The sequence below is a fragment of the Ambystoma mexicanum genome, chromosome 2q (genome assembly GCF_040938575.1).
Source record: "Ambystoma mexicanum isolate Mex_15411 chromosome 2q, UKY_AmexF1_1, whole genome shotgun sequence".
NCBI classification, from domain to species: domain Eukaryota; kingdom Metazoa; phylum Chordata; class Amphibia; order Caudata; family Ambystomatidae; genus Ambystoma; species Ambystoma mexicanum.
This window is the reverse complement of record NC_090924.1, coordinates 218,440,257-218,466,664: the sequence shown is the minus strand read 5'-3', so window position 1 is coordinate 218,466,664 and position 26,408 is coordinate 218,440,257. Positions and strand designations below refer to the sequence as shown.

Sequence of the window (26,408 nt, the reverse complement as noted above, 5' to 3'; positions counted from 1 at the left end):
GCTCTATGGAAATGCCAGTGGGTGCTCAATGCTTCTACGATCCCTGCTCCGGATGTGATGTTGGGGAGCTGGTAAATCTAGAAGCGCTGAGCCAGTGACCTAACTTCCACACTTTTTTCCCCTAGCACTCTGATGCTGAGGGACTGCAGAACCAAGGGGTACTAGCTATCCACCAAGTGGGTCAGGTAGGGAGGATGATGAGGAATCCACGGGAGGAACTTCCATCAGAACAAAGATTAACATGAATAAAGTAATTTGTTCTTCTAATAGACCTTTTTCCTCCCACGGATTTCTCACCTTTGAGACTCTCATAGCTGTAAGTAGATCTGGAGGACGGAGGGGATCGAGGATACAACCTAAACGAGAAAACCCTGAAGCACAGCTCTGCCTAAACGGGAGTCCTGACCAGACAGAATCTACCCACTAATGATGGGCAAGTGCTTACAAAGAAGCACACGTAGCCGCCTGGCAGATGTCCAGAACAGAGTCTTCACGCTGTAGAGCTGAGGTGGCAGCAATCCTCTGGTGGAATGTGCCCGAGACCCTCTGGTACATCGTTACTTCCCAGATCATAGCATTCCAAGATGAAGAGGACAATTTACCTTGACATGGTCTGCTTAGTCATAGTCCTGCCAGCTCGGCCACCAGCATAACCAACAAAAAGTTAGTCATGCTACCCGGCCCCTTTCATCTGATAGAGACGTAGATAATGAGGGCCCATACTGGGTCCAGCGGATGGAATCAGTCTTCGAGCATAGGTAAGAGGATAGAAAGATGGATGTTTTGAGAGAAATGGAAATCAGAGACCATTTTTGGGAAGAAGGATAACCTCACTCTTAACGTCACCTTTTTCATGGAGATAACCAAGTACACAGGTTTAACTGACCACGCCTGGAGGTCACTCACCCTTTTAGCGGAAGGGATTGCGACCAAGAAAATCACTTTAAGGGTGATCAATCATAACTAACAAAAATGCAGGGGCTCAATCGGAGCACCTATAAGAAACATAAACACTAAAGCCCCATGTTGGAACCACAAATTGGTAGGCATGACGAAACTGATTACATAGCCCCCACAGGAATTGCATGACCATTGAGTTTGTGGGAAAAAAAAGCCCTGCTCTGGGGTCCTCCTGAAAACCAAAATGTCAGTAAGATACCCCTCCACAGAGCCAATCTGCAGGACTGCCTGGACCAAAGAAAGCCAGAACAGAGGATATGGAGCCAGTAAAAAGGTCCATATCCCTCTCCCAGCACTAAGCTGAAAACATATGCTACTTACAGGAATAAATGGATTTGGTGGCTGGTCTTCCCTCTGACAAATCTCACTCCCTATACCTCAACCATTCAGCACCCACGCATGAAGGTTCATGCTGTTGAGGTTCAGATGCAGGATTTGCCCATCGGATTGGGAGAGCAGGTCTGCTATCAGTGGAAGACGCTAGAGAGGGGCCATGTTTAGTAACTCCGGGTACCACGTTCTCCTGGCCGAGTCCGGAGCAATCAAGGTCATCGTTGACCTGAACAGGGGGTAGCCTCCTGAGAACCAGTGGAATGCTTGGGATTGCAGGAATGCATAGGGTAGGTCGTAGTCCCACTCTACCGACAAAGCATCCCCAAAAGCTCCCTGTGATGGAAATCAATCGTAGCAGAACCACCTGCACTTCATGTTCACACTGGAAGTGAAGAGGTCCACTTGAGGACTCTCCCAACAGGAGAACACCTCTCCAGATGTTCCTGACAGAGCTCCCACTTGTGGGGAGAAGAAGATTGCCTGTTCAGTGCATCTGCAATCACGTTTGCGCTGCCGGCACAGACACATTCTCCAGAGGCCTAAACAACAGTCTCATTGCTTCTCTGTATAGAGGCAAGGAGCCAACACCATCGCGTTTGTTGAGGTAGTGCCACTGGGTTGTTTGTTATGTCCAGCACATCTTGCCCTGTACTGAAGCTGAAGGGATGAAAGCTGTCCTCGAGGGCCTCCATCGAGCCGACGTCACCGGATGTTATAAGTAGGAAGCACGACGCCTGTAGCCTCAATTGTAGTTTTTTCCCAGAACGTGTGGCACCAATCTTCTGCCAGAATGACTATAGAAAGCCTTGCGGAAACGAAAGCTGCAATCGCATAAGAAATTCTGTAGAGGGGCATGTAGGGAGGGAGCGATGTGGAATACGTCGTAGGAACATCCCATCGAAGAACGTTAACAGGTAAGAAAGAAACTTGTTCTTCGAAGGGATTGGTCCCTCCGACGTATTCCACATCTATGACAGACTCCCAAAGCAGTACCAATGTATGGAGATAGGAAAAGAATTTAGAATTTTAGAATGCCCAATTAAATTGCAGCATAGAGGACCGTCTTGCCAAAGGCCAAATCTTGCCCATGTATAGAATCCAAGGAGTAGTGTTTGACAAAAGTATGGACAGAGGCCCATGTGGCTGCTTCACAAATGTTACGAATGGGAACACCCCTCTTCAGAGCAGTAGAGGCAGCCACACCTCTAGTAGAATGGGACAGTAAGCCTACCGGAGGGTCCTTACCCGCCAAGCGGTAACATTCAGAAATTGTCAAGATAATCGATTTAGGCAAAGTCTGCTTAGTAACAGCTTGTCCCAAACGCCTTCCAGCGTAACCTACAAAGAGCTGATCGTCCACTCTGACCCGGGACATGCGTGAGATGTATAAACTTAAAGCTCTCCTAGGATCCAACCTATGGAGCCTCTCCTCTTCCTTACCAGGATGCGGAGGAGGAAAGAATGCCGGAAGAATTACCTTCTGGCTTAAATGAAATTCCGACACAACTTTCGGAAGAAAAGAAGGACGAACTCTAAGGACAACCCTGTCCTTATGGAACACTGTGAAGGGTGGCTTTACGGATAGTTCCTGCAACAACTCACTCACTCTGTGAGCGGAAGTGACCGCAACTAAAAATACAGTTTTCAAGGTCAGCAGTCTCAAAGGACAAGAATGTAAAGGCTCAAACGGAGCTCCCATGAGGAATTTTAGAACCAGGTTCAAATCCCAACCGGGCACCTGGAAAGGTGACAGTGGGAACACATTAGTGAGCCCTTTGAGAAACTGAGAAATCAAAGGAATCTTAAAATAAGAAAACTCCTCAGACGAGCACTTAAATATGGACAGCGCCGCCAGGTAACCTTTAATGGTACCCACTTGCAGTACCTTGTGGGCTAATGAAAGCAAAAAAGACAGAACCACAGGAATGGCACATGAAAAAGGATCCACATTTTAACCCTGCACCAGTCGCAGAACTTTCTCCAACGGCAACGGTACAGGGACTTTGTTGCGGGCCTTCTGGCCGAAAGCAACACCTCCATCACGTTTTCAGGGAGGTCCCAATTCTTATACCTCAACCTTTCAGAAGCCAAGCATGAAGGTTGAGGGACTTGACCTCTGGATGGAGAACCTGACCCCCCTCCCGTGAGAGCAGATCATCTTGGTAGGGAAGACGGCGTGGAGGGCAGATGGACATGTCGAGAAGGTCCGGGTGCCATGTTCTCCGGGCCATGCCGCAGCAATGAGGATCATTTGGGAACAGAACCTCCGTAACCTCCACAGCACTTGCAGAATGATGGGGACTGGAGGAAACGTGTACAGCAGTGGGAAGGACGACTCCACTACAAATGCGTCCCCTAAGGCTCCTTTTGGAGGAAATTCCCGCAAGCAGAATCTTTCACACTTCCGGTTGACACTGGTGGGCGAAGAGATCCACTTGTGGGGTCCCCCAAAGGGCGAAGATCTCCAAGAGAATCTCCTGAGCCAGCTCCCACTTGTGAGGGACCGTGCTCTGCCTGCTCAGAGCATCTGCTGCCACGTTTTCGTCTCCGGCCAGATGAACTGCCGAGATCGAAATGGCATGCTGGATGGCCCAGAACCAGAGCTGCATCGCCTCTCTGCACAGAGGGAGAGACCCTGCCCCACCCCCTTTTTGTTGAGGTAGTGCATGGCCACTGTATTGTCAGTCAGAATCAGGACATTCTTTCCCCGCACATACGGCAAAAAAGCCTTCAGGGCTAGCCTGATGGCCCTCAGCTCCAACAGATTGATATGGAGTCTGAACTTCAATGGAGACCAACGACCGCTGACTGTCAACTCGTTGGCATGAGCTCCCCATCCCGTGAGGGACATGTCCGGCACGATCGTTACCTCCGGCCAGGGTAGCCAAAATGGAGCCCCCTTCATCAGATTGCCTTCGACGGCTCACCACAGAAGATCCTGGGCGACCGAGGGCGGCACCTGAACGGGGTCCGACATCCTGCCGGAGGACTGCAACCACTGCAGCTTGAGGGCCCATTGCAGAGATCTCATCCGCAAACTGGCATCTGGCACCAGAAGAATGCAGGATGCCATGAGGCCGAGCAACCTCAAGAACTTGAACGCCGGGAGACTCTGGGCATGTAGAAACTTGTGCACCATCTGCACAATGTGATGAGCCCTCGTCTGGGGAGGCGAACACTGCCCCAGGGATGTGTCGAGCACTGCTCCGATGTACTGGAACCGCTGGGGAGGCGTCAAGTGGGTCTTCTTTAAGTTGAGGGAGAAGCCCAGCCTGTGAAGGGAGTGGCAGGTGACTGACAGATGATCCAGGACTTGCTCGGGAGAGCGCACCCTGATCAACCAATCGTCCAGGTAGGGGTAGATGTGAATCCCCCCTTTCCTGAGATACGCTGCCACCACCACCATGAGCTTGGTGAAGACCCTCGGGCGGAGGTCAATTCGAACGGCAGGACCGGAAACTGAAAATGCGAGTCGCCAACCGCGAACCTCATGTACCTCTTGTGCTTGGGATGAATCGGCACATGAAAGTAAGCGTCCTTGAGGTTGAGAGACACCAACCAGTCCTGAAGTTGAAGGGCCTGGAGGACTTGAGAAAGAGTAACCACCTTGAACTTGTCCTTCCTGAGGAGCTTGTTCAAACCACACAAGTCCATGATGGGTCTCAATCCTCTGTCTTTTTCGGGGATAAAAGGATCAAAAAATATGGGCAATACCATCCCTTGTTCCTCTCCGCTACAGGCACCAGTTCTATGGCGCCTTTCTCCAGCAAGGATTTGATTTCCTGCACAAGGAGCGGATCCAGACTCTTCAAAGAGAGATTCCCTGCTGGATTGTCATGAGGCCTCTGCCGGAAAGGAAGACAGTAGCCGTGGGCTATGATCTCCAGAACCCACACATCTGAAGTAATGGCACGCCATTCCACAAGATGCTGCGCCAGCCTTCCCCCAACCGGCGAACCATGGTACATGGCCTCATAACTGAGTTGAAGCGGCTACGGCAGTGCCTGAGGGCAACGAGGCAACTGCCCGAGCGGCCTTGTCACTTTGAGTACCTTTTTTTCCACCTCTGGTACTCCTACGGTGGCCCCTTTGACTTGCAGCTCACGTCGATCTACCAAAGGAAGAGTAGTATCGAAAGGAACCTCCCCTCCATTGCTGTCCCCCAGGACGAAAAGGTGGAGGTTGGCGAACTGCAGCGCTCAACGACTTCGCTGCAGCTTTGGAGGTCTGCAAACTCTCAAGGCTCTCGTCAGCCTTGCTGCCAAAAAGTGTTAGGGAGAATTCTCTTATAAGGCTAATTTCTCAAACCTAGTGAGTCCCCCAGCAGCTTTTCTGGATTTTTGGGGTTTGTTTTTTTCTCCTGCTAAGAGTGAGACTCTGTTACTCCCACTCTTAGACATGATTTGAGGTATGTCTTTGACTTGTTATGTGCTTATGGGCTATGGGGTTTCTTTTTACTCCATAGGGTATCATCTGTTTTTCTGTATGTGTGGTACACAGCACCCTCAGTGCAGTACACCACAGGGGTGTCACAGTGACCCCCAAACATACACTCCATACCCTGGGACTGACTACTGTCTCCCAGGGCATGTAAAGTCACCATTGGCTTTACTAGTCCAAAATTGTGAACAGAACCAGTACAAACCATCATATTGTGGAAGTACTGGTAAGGGGTAATTCGATTGCCCCTGGGTCTGTTTTCGAGGGGGCACTGTCCCGTCTCCCCTCGTCGAGTTTCTGGCTGGTGGCAGTGGTTACCACGCGAAATATTCCACCGGAATATTCTCTATTGGATTTTCCCATTGGTTTTAAACGCACCACTTTTTGGTGCAATGTTAAAGATAGCGCCGGTTTATTTATTTAATATTAAATCAGTGGTTGGGTCTTTTGCCAGGACTCGATTCTAAAATGGCGTTTGTGTCCGTCTCTGTAACTCTGACCAAGGTCGAGCCCTTTGTTCCACTATTTTGTTGGGCTTCTCCACAGAAGCCCTCCAAATGGTGCCACTCTGTCTGGGTTCCACAGGAAGGGTGGAGGGGGGAATTGGCACCCTGGACTGTGTTGCCTTAGCAACCCAAGTCGCACTCTACTCCGATTGGCCCAGTGGTGAGCCGACCGGCTCACCACTTAGCATGTGTGATTGACAGCTAGGCTGATGAATGGGTTTTTTTCTGCATAAAAGCAGGGCCTTTGGGACTGGAACTTCAGAAGTCGCCACAGGACCTAAGAAACCGAAGAGGGAAGAAGCTGAGCCACCTGCAACCGACGACACCACCGGTGAAGCCCTGCTGCAACAAACTCACCACTTTTCCAACGACAAGAGAAGATCTTCTGCTGGAGAGTATTCTCCCTTTGAGCTGGTAGGACCAACCAGTTTACCCCTTTTTCGCTTCCAAAGACGTCACTTGGTCGAATCGCCCGTGCCAAGCATCCCGGCGGCCGGATAGCCAAGCTCACCACTTTTGACCGCGAATAAAAGGCCTGCACCTTTTAATCGGGAACTCCGCGGCTGGTTTCATCCCTGTGCAGTGCAACGACTCCACGTTTCCTCCTCGACGAGATCTTCTCTTCCCCTGGTCGGAACCATGAACTTCAACCACTGCCAGGAACAACTGCCCCGGCTGGAGCTTCCTTTCTCTTTAAGGTACTCTGTCCTGCCTGGCCTCCCTTTCTACAGATTGTTAAAGGTGACCCTTAAATCCTTGGCTTCTACACTGGGTTGGCTCCAGGCCTTCTAACTATATCTTTTGAATCACCCCAACCTCTTCTGAACACTCTGCAAAGACTTTCAGTGTACTTTAAACCGTGTGATCCTGGGCCCATTTCGCTTTGCTCCATTTAAAGTGGGCCTAGCCTATGAACTTGGCTGTACAGTATAAACTGCCTTTCTCCCCTTGCTCTGAACTCTTAAAAGTGTTGGGAACTGTTTTATTTTATGCTCTGCCTTTTCTCTCCCCTTTTAACCTAAACTATTGGAGTGCCATCTAGGTTAAGCGCTCACTTCTGTCTTAACAAATAGTTGTGCTTTAACCCTGACTTGTCTGATAGTTAACAAGGGAGGTATGTATACTTACCTGACTGTGTTTTAACTTACTTTTCATTGAGAGTGCTAGTGTATTGCCTAAAGTGTGTTTTAAATAAATAACTATATACTTTTTATACAAAGCTCTGGTCAGTGTTTGTTTGCTCTACTGTGTTCCGGCCCTATTGTGTATACTTTGCATACTGCCCTACTCTTCTTGAGAGAAGTCTGAACGCTCAGCCACAGCTACCAGGTAAATCTGGGTGGTGCAGACTGTTACCAATTGGGTTTACTGCTTACTCCTGTAGTCTTAATCTTTTTGCAATGTTCCCCAAGGGAACTGCACAGGATTCTGCCTAACAAAAAGATGTACACCATCAAAGGGCATCTTGAGAAGCCGGGCTTGTACGTCAGGAGCAAACCCTGACTTCCGCAACCACGCAAATCTGCGCATCACGGTGCTCGCCGCCATGGACCGGCTGACACAGTCTGCCATGTCCAGGCCCGACTGAACGGATTCACGCATGGCATCTTTGCCATCCTGAATGAGGGCAAAAAAACCATTACGTTCCTCCCCTTCGGAAATATGTTCAGCCGCCAAAGAGACACGATTTCACAGAGTGTGAGTGAAACGTGCTAAGGCACACACGGAGTTGGCTGCCTGTAAAGCCATACCCCCTGAAGAAAACACTTTCTTCGCCCAGCCATCAAAACGTTTGTCGTCCCTATCAGGAGGGATGGTATGGTACAACGCCTGCTTTGCTGGGGCCGTGGACACCTGCACCACCAAACTCTCCGAAGTGGGGTGCGTAGTCAAGTAGCAGGAGTTGCTACTGGACGGATGGTATTTTTTCGGCAATGACTTGTTCACTGCCGGGAGACTCTCCGGAGCAGTCCAAGCCGCCGCCGCCACCCTTCTCTGTAAAGCCATATGAAATGGCAGCACCGGGTCAGTGGGTGGACCTTGGTCAAGGAAATCTGTCAGGTCATCCTGCAGAAAATCCACTGGTGGCGCAGACCACCCCAAGTACTCCGTCACCCTCGACATGAGCCGCCGGTAGGAAGACTCGGCGTGCGTGCCAGGCTCAGGCCTACCGAACGTCTCCCTCAATGGTTCCATATGCAAAATCAGTAGTATATGAAGGGGAATTAGAACTGAAAGGTATTCTTGGACATTTTACTTTTTAGACCCGGGATGGGAGTTTGGCTTAAAGGGTGTTGAGAAAAAGTTTCTCTATTTTCCCTAAAGGGGGGAACAGAAACATGGGAATAGGCCATAAGAGTACGAGTGGGTCTTTTTCATGCACAAATGGGGGATACCCTGTCTCATCCATGTGATCCTCCCTAATATAGACAGCCACAGGGTCAGGATCAAGTAGTGGCCGCCGTCCAATGGCCACATGGAAGGAGGTTACCACAGGGGAATGCGTGACGACTCCATTGGATTTATTAAACTAGGCACGACTGAAGGATCTGGTGAGGAGCCTCCTTGCCAGCCTTCACCCAGGCTTCAAAACAATTCCTCACGTCACCCGCAAATATGTGTTCTTCTGCCTCCGAAATGACAGACCAGATTCCAAATGAAAATTTAGCTAAGGCACTAAGGCATTTATAAATATCAAGCCAAAGCGTGTGGGATATAGCAGTACTTCCCCACATCACCAAGATGTACTTCAGCAGAACCAGCAAACTGGATGCGCTGGCTCCTGTGAGCACCATTGCATCCAAACTGCATTTTGCAGCGACAAAAGGAGGGCTGCACTGTTTGCCAAGCACCATTGGGCAAGACGGAACAGGAAGCACCCGATAAGGGTGTGTTCTTGTTTGCCTTAAAAAAATGGAGTAAAAAAGCAGCACTGCTTTGCTGCGAGCCCAAAGTTCCTATTGAGAAAAGGGAATATTTCACCTTTAAAATGATACTGCTCTGATTCTATTTTTCCCTGCTCTTCATCACACTACCTTTATTAAAAAGACCCTGTCATGCCCAGCCATATTCACATTGTGCTCCATCAGAAAAGAGCCTTATTCCTGAATGGTAGGCTGTGCGAGCCAAATCTGAGAAAATCAACAAAAGCTTTAATTCAGCTGCACGGAAAAACGCTTAAACTTTTGATACAAAATGTTAAAAATAACTGATTGAAAAGAAATTCTAGCTTTCTGTGCCCATGCCAATTTCAGGAGACCTTTGCGTTGTACAGACTGTTGTGTAAAAGAAGCTGGCTACAGCTACAGAATAGTAGTAGGAAGTAGATGGAAGAGAAATCCCAGCAACATTTATCACATGTCAAAATGGGCTTTTACAAACCAAAAAATGCCTGTTTTGAAAGTACAATGTTGAGTAAAAACGTGTTTGTGCCTAGCAATGTAAAGAGGTTTGTTGCTTGGGAAACATATATGGGCTGTTTTATTCAACAGGCTTGTTTTGATTCAGGACACAAGAAAATAAAAACTTTTAAACTGCATTGGCTGAATTTTGCCAACTCCAGAACAGGTTTTTCCCTGCTGACTAAGCTAAGGCTTCCCCCAAAATGAACCACCATAAACTTCCAGAACACAAGCCTGATAATTACTAGGTTGTAAAGAAATGTAAAGAATGAACAGCTTTAATGTAATTTTGTGGGTTTTCATTTAAGACATTGTAGCCTTCACTGCCACCTGGGGAATAGAAATGTCAAGAGAATTGTTTATTCCACGGAAAGTATACCTGATGCCACTGCGAATTTCAATGCTTACATGCCTAATGATAATCCACACACATGTATAAAATTATCAAATTTTAGGCTGAATATTTCACTAAAAATGAAAAAAAAATTATTAGAAGAGTGAAACAATGTATTACAGATTACAGAGTTGGACTGACATGTACTGCATAAAATATGTAACCTGCTTATGTAATTTGTTGAAATGCCACAATTGTACAAATGTGCCATTTATGGCAAAAATTGATTTTAGCTAAAGTAACTGTGGGAAGGCTTTTCACCTGATAAAATACAACCTCATAAACTGAGACTCCTCCTCGAGGAGGCGATTAACTTAGGTTGACCTATCCGAGTCTTGGCGGTAGGCCTAGCTCAGTTCTGCCCACCAATAATTCTGTGATGTCACCATGCTCTATATAAAGGATGGTTGACAGAACTAGAGAGACTCTCCTGAATTTCCTGTGCTGCGTTCCTGATCTTCCATTCATCCTGCCAGACTCCAGATCCCACTGCAAAGCCAAAGCATAGCTGATTCCAGATTTCACTGCCAGGCCAAAGCATATCTGGCTCTACTTCAGCAAAGGCCTATATTCAGAAAATCCCACTAAAATCCCCTTAAAAAGGGGAAAAGCTGTGATACCCTTTTTGGGAAGTATCCGGAAACCAGACCGGCTTCTTGCCACTACCTGCATGCCCGCCGACCTTTATTATCTGGTTACCAGACCTTGCCCAGCTGTCTTGCCAGGAGAGTCCACTATCCAGTGACCAGAATCTTTTGTGACTAGAACCTGTTAACTGGCCAAAATCCCAGACTCAAAAGTGGACTGTGAGTATAATCCTGATCCCAAAGAAACACATAGTCTCCCCATATTGACCCTTTTGTCTTTATTTCACTTTCTAAGCAATCCTATCATACACTGGTAACTTGTTAAAACTGTTAGAAGTCTCTGTGCATCTTGTCATCTATCTCCAAGAGTTAAGGCTACTTTCCTATTCCTTTTTGTCTTGCATAGATCATAAACCCTCAGTCATATTTGGAATAATCAAAGTAATTTCCGCATAAAGTTGAACACTGGGGTGACAAGGTTGAAGTCGCAAATCAACCTTGGATCTTACTGTGTCCCTCTTTATCAATATAGTCTTGATAATTTAGTTTGTCAAACCTGTACATTTCTCCACGGATTTTCTTTTCTCTTTCACAGCTTCATTTTACCCAAATAGAACCTTTTTCTGTCTTGCATATCTCATCCAATTTTATAACTAGAGACATTCTGTCACTTCCATAGTGTCCCTGTGATATACATCGGTCTCCCACCCCAAAAACCGCATTGAAAAGTATTTCACCCATTTTTCATAAAATTTGTTTGTCATTTTAAACGGGAATTGAAAACAAATGCAATTTTCTAACGTGTGAATTCGGCTGCAGCATGTTCTAACTTTCTACTTGCTTTACAATTGTATGTCTTTTGTTGATCCATTGCCTTGTGATTGCTAGTGTTTATGCATTACTGCCTTTGTGAGAAATCATATTTGCCTCAAAGATTTAACCACACAGTCATTATTTATTTGTCAATTTCTGAGTGTCATTTTATGCCATTGCAAAGGGTTTAAAATCCGCGTTTCCCTCTTATTTTGTGGGGGAAGGTCGGATTTTGATTCTGGTTGCTGCCTCTTATCCCTGACTACCTGCTGCTTCTCCACTCAGAATTTGATTATTTGTGGGTTCAGGGATCATTGCAGGGGAAAACCTTAACTTGGGTGCCATCTATCCTAATTCAAAAAAAGTGTTCCTATTCAATTGTGCTTTGGATATGTTCAGGCAGAAGGTTAACCAAGTGTAGTTCAGTAGTTTTATTGCAATTATCACCCCATTGGTGATTGCTCCCCTATATTGAAATGTATGTGATTTTTGTGAATTCTAAAAATAAATAAATATTGTATTTTCACCAACCGGCCTGGTTCATGGTCCATTGTGACCCGGGGTATTTGTAAAAAGGGGGTGTGAGACGTGTCGGGTATCGGCTCAATTTGAATACATTGAAATGAAAGAAAAAGCATTCCTATTGAGCGTCACATCACTGGATAAGACCAAGTGTCCTGGTCCGTTGTGTGACGCCCGATTGGTATCCTTAACAAGCTTCCTGAACGAAAAACCTTTCTTCCCCCAATCTGGTCTCTTGCTCTCCCTATCTGGGAGGAAATAAGTTGTATTAAGTTTGCAATGTCAGTGTGGACAACTGAACTTTAACGTGATGCATGGGTGGACAGAAACAGTGTGTCTGAAGGTGCTGGCCCGTGCTTTTTGGCTAGGTCCCAGTCATGACTGAGACTGGCTTGGACCAAAGTTCAAAGACTGGAGTTTACACTGCCTGCTTTCTTTCGAGCACTCATCTAGAATGTCTGTTAGCTCATAGTGCATCTTTGGTCGAAGGGGGCTGCTTACCCCAAGGGACAACCACTTTGGCTATCAGACAATGAAAAACAGTAGGAGTAGTAGCAGGGAGTATGTTGAGCTCTGGTGATGTATTCAGAAAGCTTGCATCCTGTAAATTAGTAGCAATGTCAACCAAGTCACATTCCTCTCAATAAAATTCCTCTGGTAAATCTCCACCTTCCAAGGGGTATAGTGGTTCCAATCCAAAAGGAATGGGGTACCGCTGATTATAAATGTCCTCTATCTGAGACATGAATACACCCCTAGGGAGCGGAGTATACTCTCAAGGAATTTCAGCATCATCAGTGTTGGTGGCATCACGGATGTAAGGGTCGTGCTTGGGGGACTGACATCTGACGACAGATCGGTGCAACCTTGAGACGGCTTCGTACCTTATCGGTCCTAAATGTGGCAATGCCCAAGGGTCAGTGCCCAAGGGTGTATGGTCACGTGACACTGGTGTCTCTGCTAGCTCGTTTGAGCATGGGGGCGCCGGTGTGGCCTAGGCCAAATGGTCGGTGCCAGAACCAAAGCTGCCGACAGCAGGGCCTTGGCACAGATTTTAAGCATCTTTAGCTGGAAGGCATCCCATTCATCTGGAGTAGAGGATTGGGTGTGGAATCCTTGTGGAGGAAGGTGGGCAGCATCGCCTCCCGTTGGCAAAGAGCTTTGGGGAGCATAGACTGGCGCGACACACAATCCTGCATGTCGTGTCCGTTACAGAGGCAATAAAGACAGCTCCTGTAGGGATCTGAGACAGGAATCTAACATTTGTAGTCAACGCAGGGTTTAAAACCGGAGGACTTGGACAGATTCAGCATAATGTCCAGAAATTAAAACTCAGAAAAGTTTGAAAATGAAGCGGTTTTCCCGAAGTGAGCAGAGCACACAGAAAAAGGGAACTAAAGTCACGGGGTGCGGCACCTCTAAATATACTTTCCCCGACCGGAGCAATGCACGTTGAGGTGTCGGACGGAGCCGCAACACTCCCCCTGGCGGCAGAAAAGTTTCCAAAGAGCAGCTGCGCTGGGAGATCGATTTTAAATATACGGAATCCTTGGGAGGAAGGAATCCATTAGAATGCCAAAGACTGGTCTAACTTACCTAGACCAGAGACTTCTTATTGGTCTGCAGCTTTCTGGCCTGATGAACATGGCCCTCTTCGGTGGTGAAGAACCTGGGGGGTAAAACATTCCACTTCACTGTCCATGCAGGGTCAGGTGAGCGCGGTATGTCAATCCATTCATTATAAGTTACGCATTCTGCGCAAAGTCCTGCCCTTCCTCCCCCCTTGGCTTCTTCCGCTGGTTGTATCTTCCCTAACATCTGGGACTTTGGACTACTGCAACTCCCTTTGTCTTGCACAGCCAGCCTACCTTGTATACTGCCTGCAAGTACTCCAAGACTCGGCAGCTAAATTGGCTATCGGCGACCCCACCCCTCGTCCACTTCTGGTATTTTAAATACTCTTCATTTGCTTCTAGTGGCCAAGCGGATCATGTGTAAAGCCCTATGTATTGTCCATCATACCTTTTACAAATCCGGGCCCGAATTACTTCAGGCCAAATTCCTCCAGTATGTCCCCTTATGCCCTCTTTGCTCAGCCAATGCCCTGTGCATTTCGATCCCAGAGGTCAAATACTCTGGGGTAAGCGGGTGCTCTTTTTCAGCTGCAGCCTCTCAACTGTGGAACTATATTCCGCTGCCTCTCCACGCTATCTCTGATCACCTGCCATTTTGGCACACCCTCAAGACCTTTCTGTTCTCAGCCTAGCCTCTCTATCTGGTCTTTTAGCTCTGCCTTGTCTATTGCCCTCAGCACTAAGATGCCCCAGTTGGTGACAGGCGCGCTTTAGAAATGTTTTTAACATAACATAACAATGTCTATGCCTCCCATGGTCGAAAACTTTAAATACTATTCACATGTCAAATTGGCCTCTCTCTTACATTATTCCTCTGGTCCACTGAAATAGACTCTGAACCTATTCCATCGACAGCACTTAGAAACTGGGGGTGTGTTTTGACTATCTGCAACATTCATTTATGCTACAAATGAATCTGTGTTGCATAGAAAATCATTTTATTCATGTATTGGATTTTTAAAGTGCAAACCTAGTTGGCAAGAAATAGAGTGCTGTACAAAGGGGTTGCAGCGGGTGGCACACAAGTAGAATGCATGGGTAAGCCAAGGGGATGGGATAAGTAGGCAGAGCAGGGGTAGCAGCAACTCCAAATGGGAAGGACAAATGACTTACCTCTCTGTAATGTTTTTTTCAGAGGGCTGTATCTCCCACAGATTCCTTCACTTTAATATTTTATCCAAAGCACCAGCTGGCTGGAAACTTTCTCCACCTGGCACCAATGTGCGCCCCACGTCGGACTGGACATCACAACACGTTTATATGGAGGCGCCATTCCCCATAACGTCAGTTCCACCCTTTTTCCTTTTTCCCCAGCACAGAGCAGTATAAATACAGAACAGATGAGGTGGTAAGATTCATCCATCAAGGTGGGCAGACTGGGATATCGAGGAGCAGATTGTGAGGGTGATAAGGGATTTCTGGGAGGAACATCCAAGAACATTACATGTGTTCTTCCAAAGGACTCCTTCCTCAGATAAATTCCTCATCTTTGATAAAGACCCATAGTAGTCTGTAAATCAGGAGGAGGGAGGAGAGCAGCAAAAAACACAAATACATCAGAATACTCTAGAGGACCCTGCCCTGATAGGGAATCCACAAAGTAATGTTTGGCGAACATGTGCAGCAATGTTTACAATTGCGCTCAGCCTACTGAACTTGAAACAATACAGGTTCATTTAAGCACCTGTTATAAATCATTAATTAGTCTTGGGGAACCGGTCAATGTCCTTTAATTGACTTTAACGGACAGCAGACACGTGTTTCGACCATAAGGTTGTTCTGAAGGCTCTACTTTGTTTGTGCCTCAATTAGCAGTTACAGTTGCGCTATTTCAGATTTTATAATCTCTCCCCGGTGGTTTACCAAGGTTGTGCAGTCCCTGTGATAGATCCCACTTTCACATACCTTATAATATCTGATGTAGCGCAATTGTAACTGCCAATAGAGGCACAAACAAAGTAGAGCTTTGAGAATGACCCTATGGTCGAAACACTTGTCAGCTGTCAGTTAAAGTCAATTAAAGGACATTGACGGATTACCCAAGACTAATGAATGAATTATAACAGGTGCCTAAATAAACCTATATTGTTTCAAGTTCAGTAGGCTGAGCACAATTTGCGGCACTGAATACTCTTTGATACTTCTAGTACCAGTCTTAATGATTCTCTTTAATATACAATCCGCAAATTGTCTCTCCTGACTTCTTGTATTAGCTTCTTCAGTTCGTTAAATGGGCTATTGAGCTTTCTCTCCACTTTAGTGCTTCCTTTTGGGGATCCCTTATAGCATCTATGTTCAAGGCCATTAACCTCAATATATCCTGGGAAGGTATTATTGCTATAGTGGCCTTTCCCTCCAGGAGGATTACAGTTCAATAAGTTTTGATCTGCTTGACTTTGTTTCTGCTCAATTGCCTAGTTCCTCTATCTTGACTGTTAATCTCGCGGTATACTGGGAGGGTCTTATTGGTCTGGTAGGCTTTCCGTCCTGGATGACTGCAGTTCAATTGGTTTTGGTCTACTTTATTTTGTGGTTGGCTCAAATGCCTAGTTCCTCCTTGGTATTGTCTCTTTCTTTCTCTCAAATATGGTATCTTTCTCTCTCTCTCTTTGGCATTATATCTTCCTTTCGCTTTAATATTACATCCTTCTTTCCTCCCTTTTGTATTGTATCTTCCCGTCTCTTTAGTATTGTATTTGTGTAATATAAAGTCTCAGGTTACTTTCCACTTTTCCCAGGGTATTACTATCCACTAGTTTACTCTCTCATTATTAACTTTTTCAATACTTCTTTTGCTTAAATCATAATATTTGCAGTTCATTTGCTTCCAAGTTAACTCTGCTTTATAACCTCTACTGAGACGAGGTGCTTGTGCGCTATGATTCGCTTGGGGACTCCAGCGTTTCCAGTTCTCCTTGTTACCTTTGTACTTTAAGGAGAAGGTCTTCAGGAGGTCTCCTCCTCTGGGACCTTCGCTGTGGTCATGGACTGCTGATGCCTTCTTCTCCCTTGTGTCTCTCTCCTCACACTGTCTCGCTTCTTCGTGCTCTCCCAGTACTTCGCTGGGCGATGTGAGAAACCTAAAGGTGTCTCACCCACTAGTACCGAAGGATCTGTCATCCAGGGGGCAGGACATGGCCATCGCTATTGGATCTAGGTCCTGGGAGTGGGCCAGTGTGGGAGGATCACCTGAATGGGGGGTCTTCGGGGAGTGGAAGTGGGACCCACCAAAGGGTGAGACGCAGTATCCCCTTCCTTATGACACCTTTCCCCATCCTAAAAGGTAGGATATCTAGAAACTCAACCCCCCTTTTCCGACACAAACACTGTCTCACGGCAGTTCATCGTGAGCGACATCCCACTAACACCAGAGCCGTATACCCGACATGTCTCAAGACAAGGGTCAGGCAGAGTCAGGCAATAACTGATAACTACACAAACTTGACTTCCATCACACTTCCCCACACGGATAAAAGGCGGAGCACGAAAGCACACTCTCAGCAAGGCCAAACGCATGTGGAAGCAGCTATTTCGGGATGGCAGTTTAAACCGAGGAGAGAGGCGGCGAGACCAGAGAGGATGACAAGGGGGGAGTTACCCATGCCCTTTTCAAGAAAGGATTACGACTTTCAAGAAGTCTCAAGGAAAAGAAACATAAGACCAGGAATTATAGCTGACGATCGGTGTATCGTGTGTCAAAGGTACACAGGGCCCCCCCGCATTGATACCCAAGGCGGGGAGAAACGATTGCCACTTTGGTACTGTCCTTGACTCCGACGGCAAAGCAACACCAACAAGTTCAGTACAGCCGCCGAGTCAGGAGAAACTGATAGCAGACCGGACTGTGATATACTCAAGGTTGCAAGCAGCAACATTGTATGAACAAATAACTTGTGTGCGATTGAACTTTATGAAACCAAAATAGGTACCAGATACAGAGTGGTCTGGCACCACGTGGGTGCTCACTCATAGGTCTCTCTTCTGGCATCCCTAGCGCGCCTAAAAGATTATTGAACAGTGAAATCGAAGTGGTTCTGCAGCGGGTTAAGTTGAATCCCGTGTACATTCGAAAGTCTTCGATTGCCTACGAAGTGAAATTGGTCTGAGCCTGGAAGAGGGAGACTAATTGTTTAAAAGGGGATCTGAGCCCAAAAAAGGGAGATCCGGGGTTAACAGTAAAACTCATCCGCAAAGATATTGTTGTGACAAGGGTGAACCCAACTATGAATTCAAGAATTCAAGTTGTTCCGAACCCGACTGAAGGAGCCTAAATGTGAAAGAAGGATCTGAGCCTAGCTAAGGGGGATCTGGGGCAAAGAGTAAATCGCCCGACTTGAATATTTGGAAAGGAACTTTTCTTTGTTGTTTCTGGTATATCAGGCACACCAAAAGAGACTTGGGCACAGAAGGCCCTGATGTGTGGTAAAAGGAACTGTAACCTTGTGCACAAGAGTGTGCTGTGCTCGAGTGACCCGTCTTGCCCAGTGCAAACAATGTGGGGAAGGGAGGTCGTCGGCCTAAACATCCTGATTTATCATTTTGTAAACACTTCTTTCTTTTTGTGAACATTATCCCACACTATTTTGTAGCATAGCGGTAAGGCTTGGCAACAGTTTTCTTTTAGCAAAAGGCCTTTTTATTCGACTAGACTCCACTAGGACTGTATTATTATTATTTGATGGTCGTAGCTTGCTCCCATCTTAGAGTTAGGTTTAGATAGGCATTTTTTCAAACCCCTGATAAAGTTTAATAAACACCCTTGAACTGTGATCACTTGTGTCTGTCTTACTTTGATACCATCCCTTCCATACCGCGACCAGACACCCTGTGACTCTCTATTGCCGGTGGTATCGGCAATGGTTTGTGGACCTGATGTCTGCCCCGGATTCTCCCTTGTGGTCTTGCCACCACTTTCTCCTGGCCTCCTGCCCGGTCGGGTTCTTGCGTTTTAGGTATGCAGTAGCTCTGGTGTCTTGTTCTGCAATGTCGAGTGAATTTGAATATTGCGCGATTCCTGGTTTCCATCCTCGCCAGGTTTGACGCAGCTTAGGGCCTTCCTTGGCTTGCGTATGCATTCCTCTCTCTCTCGTCTCTCTCTGTATGCATGTCCCTGCACATACTCGTCCCAGTGGAGTAGATATACTGATTCAATGGGACATTTTCTTTTTCTATGAGATAGCGACATCTATTGGGAGTTGTTCGTCCCAGTCTTGGTACTTCAATTTGAGGTAGTTCCATAAGATTAACATCTATTGGGAGTTTCTTCACCCAGTCTTGGAACTTCACAGTTTCAGGTATTTTAAAACATCCCATACAGGCCATAATATGTGTAGCTGTAGAGAGTTCCCCACCGGAGCGGGAGTCTTTGTCCTTTAAGTGGGAGCCTCTCGCCGTCAGGTAATTGACACTACCCACATGGAGGTTATTGCGGACTGGGCTTGACTCCCTAGCCTAACAGGGGGGCCCGTGGGGTGAGAAGGGACAAATTCCCTAGATTTGTTACAGAATGCAGAGAAGATCAAAATTCCATTTGACAACCAATGCATCCACTAGAGCTCTCTACAGAGAACATTCTCATGAGCAGAAAAACGTGCAAATCCTGTTGCCACTGAAAAAGAAGGGGTCCACCAGAGAAGTGCCGTAAAGGGTTGAAGATCTCCTCCAAAACTCTCTGGAAGAGCTCCCACTCAAGTGAGGCCAAAGTTTATCTGCTCAGAGGATCCGCAATGTTTTACAAAAGTGGGCTCCCAACATATGTGTATATATTCCAAATTAGTGGAACACGTATAGACAAAGAAGGAAGAAAAGGGACATAGACGCATATGTATGAAGAACATATGGTTATGTAGAGTGGAGCAACTGCGAAGGAATGGCAAAATCTCCTTTATGCGTTATTACTTAGAAAATATATGACCTTCAGCACTCTAATATGTATAAAAAAATATAGATTTATGTTTATTCAGTGCATTTTACAAATAAGTGCATTACATAACATGAAACATATAACATGAAGGTAAAGAACATGGCAAATAAAGTGTGTAACAAAGAAGTATTTAAACAAATCAAACAAAGCATAATAACAGGCACACTGAATATTAAGTACTGGTGTAGTTTTTCAAAGGGGTTGAGGATATGCAGAAAGTGGTTCAGAGGACGACTACCTGTCTAGCTCAACAACAGATTGAATCTAATAACAATAACATTCTCTTTCTTGCGGTTTATCTCCTTCTCTTACCTGAATTTGGAATTGCTACTCCAGGCTGACTACTACCTCCAGCATTCCAGTGGCTGAGGCGATGTCTGTGGAGCGGAAGAGCGCTTTGAACCGCTATTAATTCAGGGGACAGACAAAGCATCGCATCAGCGGCGCAACAATAGCACGTGTCGCTGATGGGCGAAGCGCACAAAGCGCATCACTGTCACGCGGTAGTCCGGCTGAGGAGGACTTGATCTTTCCTTTTACTTCTATTGACAAGACTACTGACTTGGAATGGGCTCTGATCTTGGCTAATATGATAATACTTTGCATGGTTTTGACAACCTGGTAAGAACTAAAGAAACTAATGTGGCCAATTATCATACTCGTCCCTACAACCTTAGGCAATATAGAACTTGCCCATTAAAAATTATTAAAGGGCCGGTTATTTCAGGCAATACAGAAAAATCGAAGATCACAAGATTCTTTCCACTGCGTACCCATAGTGAAATGGACTTGAGCGTTTCAAAAGCCAATTAATCATTTCCTTGCGCTCTTTGGGCCTAAGATAGTAGAATGCGTTAACGCAATCTACATAGCCTTGTCTGAAATCAACGATCGTCCTAAAAACGATACAGGTGATCCTCAACCCAGATCAATAATTTGCATATTTTGCATACACTAATTAAGGACACTAAGCCTGGCAATAACAAACCCAAAGGTTTAACTGATGCTAATTATATTATACATCTCAACAATGAAGAGTTACTCAACAGAAGCCTATTGTGTACCCCAGAATTACCATTACCCAGAATTATTTAATTCTGCCCGAGAAATAGAGGCGAATAATCATCTTGAAATATGACTATGATTTCTGCCGTACAATCGATAAAATTGACTAGGGTCTCACATAATTCAGACTCGTCTTGTAAGAAATTTCAAGCACTGGAATATCTAGTCTCCAAGTGGAAAATGTGATTTGATAAATTCAAGGACTGATGCACATTTTCTCATGCTTACTCTAATCTTTTGAGTCAATCAGGATATTAAGACTAAAGATCAATGTAGCATGTGATAAGGACTTTTCAATTGGAAAACACCCTACTCCTTTGCCTGAAGCTCAAAGTAATTAGTGCTCATATGGCTACAACTGTTGGTGACACAATTTCCGTAATGAAAGGCCTGCCGAATTATCAATCATGTGATTCACATGAGTTGGTCGCCCTCAGCGGGATGATTCCAGATTTCAGACACCAGTATTATTGTCAAGGATGGTCAAAAGAACATTCTACCCAAAAGGCACAGACCACATCCGGCGGTTAATAAAACATACAAGGGCTTTGTAATAACAGTGTTAAACAATGCCCAGACTCTGTTACCCCTTAAAACAGACTTTCAAGGTTGCTGATCCTGACAAGTTGTGGGATGATTCCATTCAGGACACAAGGACAGAAAGTCATCCAGACACTCTTTGGAGCCATTTACACCAATGGTACCAAAATGCTCTATAGACCCCACAAATGTAATCCATCTAAAAATCAAGATAATAATGACTCAGTTATATTGGAAGATATTCACCAATTGTTTGATTCTGAAGTATCCGAGCTTCCATTGGTCTATTTTCCACCTAATCACTGAACCTTAGCTAACTATAGTAGTAGGTGTGCTTCCCCCCCCCCCCCCCCCCCCCCCCCCCCCCCCCGGAAAACCATATAACGAAGGTGACACAACAGACTACATTCGACCCTAGGAGTTTGTGCCCTGGTAGTTTGGCTTTAGATGACCCTAAAATGTATAACAATACATACAAATTTCTATTAAGGATGGTAGTCACCTACATACTATATGAAAAAGGGTCATCAGAATTCAGAGTTTGTTCCATCGACATATTGCCTGTGTGTTAAATCGCTCTTCCTTTTTGGAGTTATGCCATCATCTTCCCCAGTTTAGGGTCATCACCTCGAGTGACATTAAGGTGGTAGAGATCCCTGAAATTGTGAGCTTGTCATGATCTTAGTGCATTTTTTCCAGAACTCAACTATTGACCTAGTCTAACAATGTGAGACACATTTTTATAGGCAGGGGTATGAATGTTCTACTAGGTATATCGCTGAGCCAGAGAGGACTTGGAAGCCTCTAGTTGGGTGCCCCCATAAAACGGATGAGTTTCAGACTTTAGGGTTGCTTCTGACACCAATGGTACTAGATCGGTTAGTTTGATTGATATCCCTCCAGTACAGGATCTGAGCAAGTCTGTCTAGTTTCCTGCCAAACAACTTTGCTAGACAGCCCTGACCACGGCTTTAAATTGCTCTCATGGAATACCAGAGGATTTGCTCATTTGCTTGTGGAAGATGGTTTATTTAATAATGTAATCCCATTTAGTATAATTGCACTACAGAAAACATGGTTATGATATGATAGGATATGACATTTATAACGCGCCTATACACAAATGTTTCACGTTAACTTGTGAGGTAGTTCTGGATGGTAAGGTTACGATTCAAAAGGTCTTGTGGGGGCATCCCAAGAGGGGTCTTCTCAGTAGTTGCAATGCATCCTTTTGCCTGTTTAAGCTTAATGTTGATTCTGATTACATTCTGGCAGGTTGACGAACAGTTAATTTGAAGGATGGACAACTATTTAAGATACTCGTTATTAACATATATGACCCCACTGGCTTTAAATACACTACTTCCCACAATTCTTATTCCCGAACGTTGCTGATTGGGTGATTTCAACGCAAGTAGCCCCACAAATCTCTATTGTCCAGCGCTTATACCAGAATGAGACTTACTTCAAAGTGAGTATGATTCAAGGGGAACGGGTTGGGCTAAATTATTAGGAGTGCTTGACGTATGCATGTTGAATGGAATATGCAATACTTTACTTTCCTGGCAACTTCCCTACAGTGTCTGGAAAGTGGTCATCTATCATCGACTATGGTTTTGCCTCTGCTTTTTTATTTCAGTGGGAAATGGATAAGATTATTACCCCAAGAGAAGAAAGTGACAATTTTCCCTTATTGGTTTTGATGGCCACTAAATCAACCTCTTTGTCCTATGATAAAAATTGTCTATGTAGGCCTAAATGGTAGTAATAATAGAACCTGCTGGAACCTTTCTAATTTACATACAGTTAATACATTTTTCAGGTCTGCAGAGCTTTGTGGCCTCCTAGAGGCGTATGGGAATATTGTGTGGATTGTTTAACAAAAATGAGTGCTACCTCCATCATTAAAACTCACTACATGCAACCTTTAATACAGAGACCAGAGGCCCAGAAGGCAATTTGGGTACCAGATGCATAGGTACTGTGACGAATCCTTTGATGTCGTCACTTTTCCCTGAGGGGGAGACCCTTCCCATGCGGCCAGAGAGATGAGGCTGCTACCCGATAGTCCCCCAGGGGGGTGGTAATGAGCGGGAGGATCTCACGGGAGAGACTCCCCTTCTAGGGACAAGGACGAACATCTAAGGGAGATGCACTATAATAACCCTCACCCAACACCCGATACACAATCCCACTTTGTAAACCCGAGTCATATACCTAACCAACCCATAAACCTATGTAGATACAAAGACTTGACTTCCCATGAGATGAGGAAGAACATGACTGCCCAACGGAGAGTGCTGATCGAAGTAGGGGGACAAGGAGGAAGCGCAGAGAAACAAAGATTGAAGGGCCAAAGACATTTAAAGGCACTGAGGAAAGCCTTCAAGACTCTAGCTCTCCATGACATTTGGCGCTCCAGGAAAGGGGACACCCAAGGATTCAGCCACTTCTCTCATATTTAAAACACCCAATCTAGAATAGACTAACAGGCCGATTCATGGAATCAACGTGCGCCGAAAAAACGGCGCACGCGTGCGAAAACGTGCGATTCGCAGTGAAATAGCGAAAATCGCAGTGCAAGTGCGATTATCGCACAGAAAACATTGCACATCTATTCATGGAAGTCCGTGCACGCGCAAAACGTGGGATGTGCGCGGCGCACGCTGGCGCACAGGTCATCGAACGCCGTGCGATAAGGCCACAGCGAATTCGCACATAGCGCGGCGCACATAACAAAAGTAGGTGTAACACAGGGCGTCACACACAGAATGGGGAACAACTCGTGAAAATGTGGGTGTCACGGGGGAAGTACAGGAGGCAAGTGCGCAGAACGCCCACACGCTCGCCTACAACACGTATTCATGGAATCGAATAGGGAAAAACAGCGCACGGACAAAGACGCGCACAGGCCCATACATGTCCACCACATGAAAGCAGGCGGTAGCGACCCTGCGCAGGAAAAAAATGTGTGCCAAGGCCCTACGCGCGCAAGAAGGCCCTACGCGCGCGTGTACGTGTATTTCAGAGGTGCGCGAGAAGGCCCTACACGCGCGAGAAGGCCCTACACGCGTGTGTGTGTGTATTTCAGAGGTGCGCGAGAAGGCCCTACACGCGCGAGAAGGCCCTACACGCGCGAGAAGGCCCTACACGCGCGTGTGCGTGTATTTCAGAGGTGCGCGAGAAGGCCCGGGGGAGCGTGTGCGTGTATTTCAGAGGTGCGCGAGAAGGCCCTACACGCGCGAGAAGGCCCTACACGCGCGAGAAGGCCCTACACGCGCGAGAAGGCCCTACACGCGCGAGAAGGCCCTACACGCGCGAGAAGGCCCTACACGCGCGAGAAGGCCCTACACGCGCGAGAAGGCCCTACACGCGCGAGAAGGCCCTACACGCGCGAGAAGGCCCTACACGCGCGAGAAGGCCCTACACGCGCGAGAAGGCCCGGGGGAGCGTGTGCGTGTATTTCAGAGGTGCGCGAGAAGGCCCGGGGGAGCGTGTGCGTGTATTTCAGAGGTGCGCGAGAAGGCCCTCCACGCGCGAGAAGGCCCGGGGGAGCGTGTGCGTGTATTTAAGAGGTGCGCGAGAAGGACCTACACGCGCGAGAAGGCCCGGGGGAGCGTGTGCGTGTATTTCAGAGGTGCGCGAGAAGGCCCTACACGCGCGAGAAGGCCCGGGGGAGCGTGTGCGTGTATTTCAGAGGTGCGCGAGAAGGCCCTACACGCGCGAGAAGGCCCTACACGCGCGAGAAGGCCCTACACGCGCGAGAAGGCCCTACACGCGCGAGAAGGCCCTACACGCGCGAGAAGGCCCTACACGCGCGAGAAGGCCCTACACGCGCGAGAAGGCCCTACACGCGCGAGAAGGCCCTACACGCGCGAGAAGGCCCTACACGCGCGAGAAGGCCCTACACGCGCGAGAAGGCCCTACACGCGCGAGAAGGCCCTACACGCGCGAGAAGGCCCTACACGCGCGAGAAGGCCCTACACGCGCGAGAAGGCCCTACACGCGCGAGAAGGCCCTACACGCGCGAGAAGGCCCTACACGCGCGAGAAGGCCCTACACGCGCGAGAAGGCCCTACACGCGCGAGAAGGCCCTACACGCGCGAGAAGGCCCTACACGCGCGAGAAGGCCCTACACGCGCGAGAAGGCCCTACACGCGCGAGAAGGCCCTACACGCGCGAGAAGGCCCTACACGCGCGAGAAGGCCCTACACGCGCGAGAAGGCCCTACACGCGCGAGAAGGCCCTACACGCGCGAGAAGGCCCTACACGCGCGAGAAGGCCCTACACGCGCGAGAAGGCCCTACACGCGCGAGAAGGCCCGGGGGAGCGTGTGCGTGTATTTCAGAGGTGCGCAAGAAGGCCCGGGGGAGCGTGTGCGTGTATTTCAGAGGTGCGCGAGAAGGCCCGGGGGAGCGTGTGCGTGTATTTCAGAGGTGCGCGAGAGGGCCCGGGGGAGCGTGTGCGTGTATTTCAGAGGTGCGCGAGAAGGCCCTACACGCGCGAGAGGGCCCGGGGGAGCGTGTGCGTGTATTTCAGAGGTGTGCGAGAAGGCCCGGGGGAGCGTGTGCGTGTATTTCAGAGGTGCGCGAGAAGGCCCGGGGGAGCGTGTGCGTGTATTTCAGAGGTGCGCGAGAAGGCCCTACACGCGCGAGAAGACCTGGGGGAGCGTGTGCGTGTATTTCAGAGGTGCGCGAGAAGGCCCTACACGCGCGATCGGGCCCGGGGGAGCGTGTGCGTGTATTTCAGAGGTGCGCGAGAAGGCCCTACATGCGCGATCGGGCCTGGGGGAGCGTGTGCGTGTATTTCAGAGGTGCGCGAGAAGGCCCGGGGGAGCGTGTGCGTGTATTTCAGAGGTGCGCGAGAGGGCCCGGGGGAGCGTGTGCGTGTATTTCAGAGGTGCGCGAGAAGGCCCTACACGCGCGAGAGGGCCCGGGGGAGCGTGTGCGTGTATTTCAGAGGTGTGCGAGAAGGCCCGGGGGAGCGTGTGCGTGTATTTCAGAGGTGCGCGAGAAGGCCCGGGGGAGCGTGTGCGTGTATTTCAGAGGTGCGCGAGAAGGCCCTACACGCGCGAGAAGACCTGGGGGAGCGTGTGCGTGTATTTCAGAGGTGCGCGAGAAGGCCCTACACGCGCGATCGGGCCCGGGGGAGCGTGTGCGTGTATTTCAGAGGTGCGCGAGAAGGCCCTACATGCGCGATCGGGCCTGGGGGAGCGTGTGCGTGTATTTCAGAGGTGCGCGAGAAGGCCCTACACGCGCGATCGGGCCTGGGGGAGCGTGTGCGTGTATTT

At 47.7% G+C, this 26,408-nt stretch overlaps 1 protein-coding gene across 3 annotated transcripts in view; it reads right to left on the bottom strand.

Moving 5' to 3' along the window:
* The window catches only part of VPS35L (VPS35 endosomal protein sorting factor like), a 1,734,364-nt gene that overhangs the window by 569,199 nt on the left and 1,138,757 nt on the right, over positions 1 to 26,408 (bottom strand). The window lies entirely within an intron of this gene.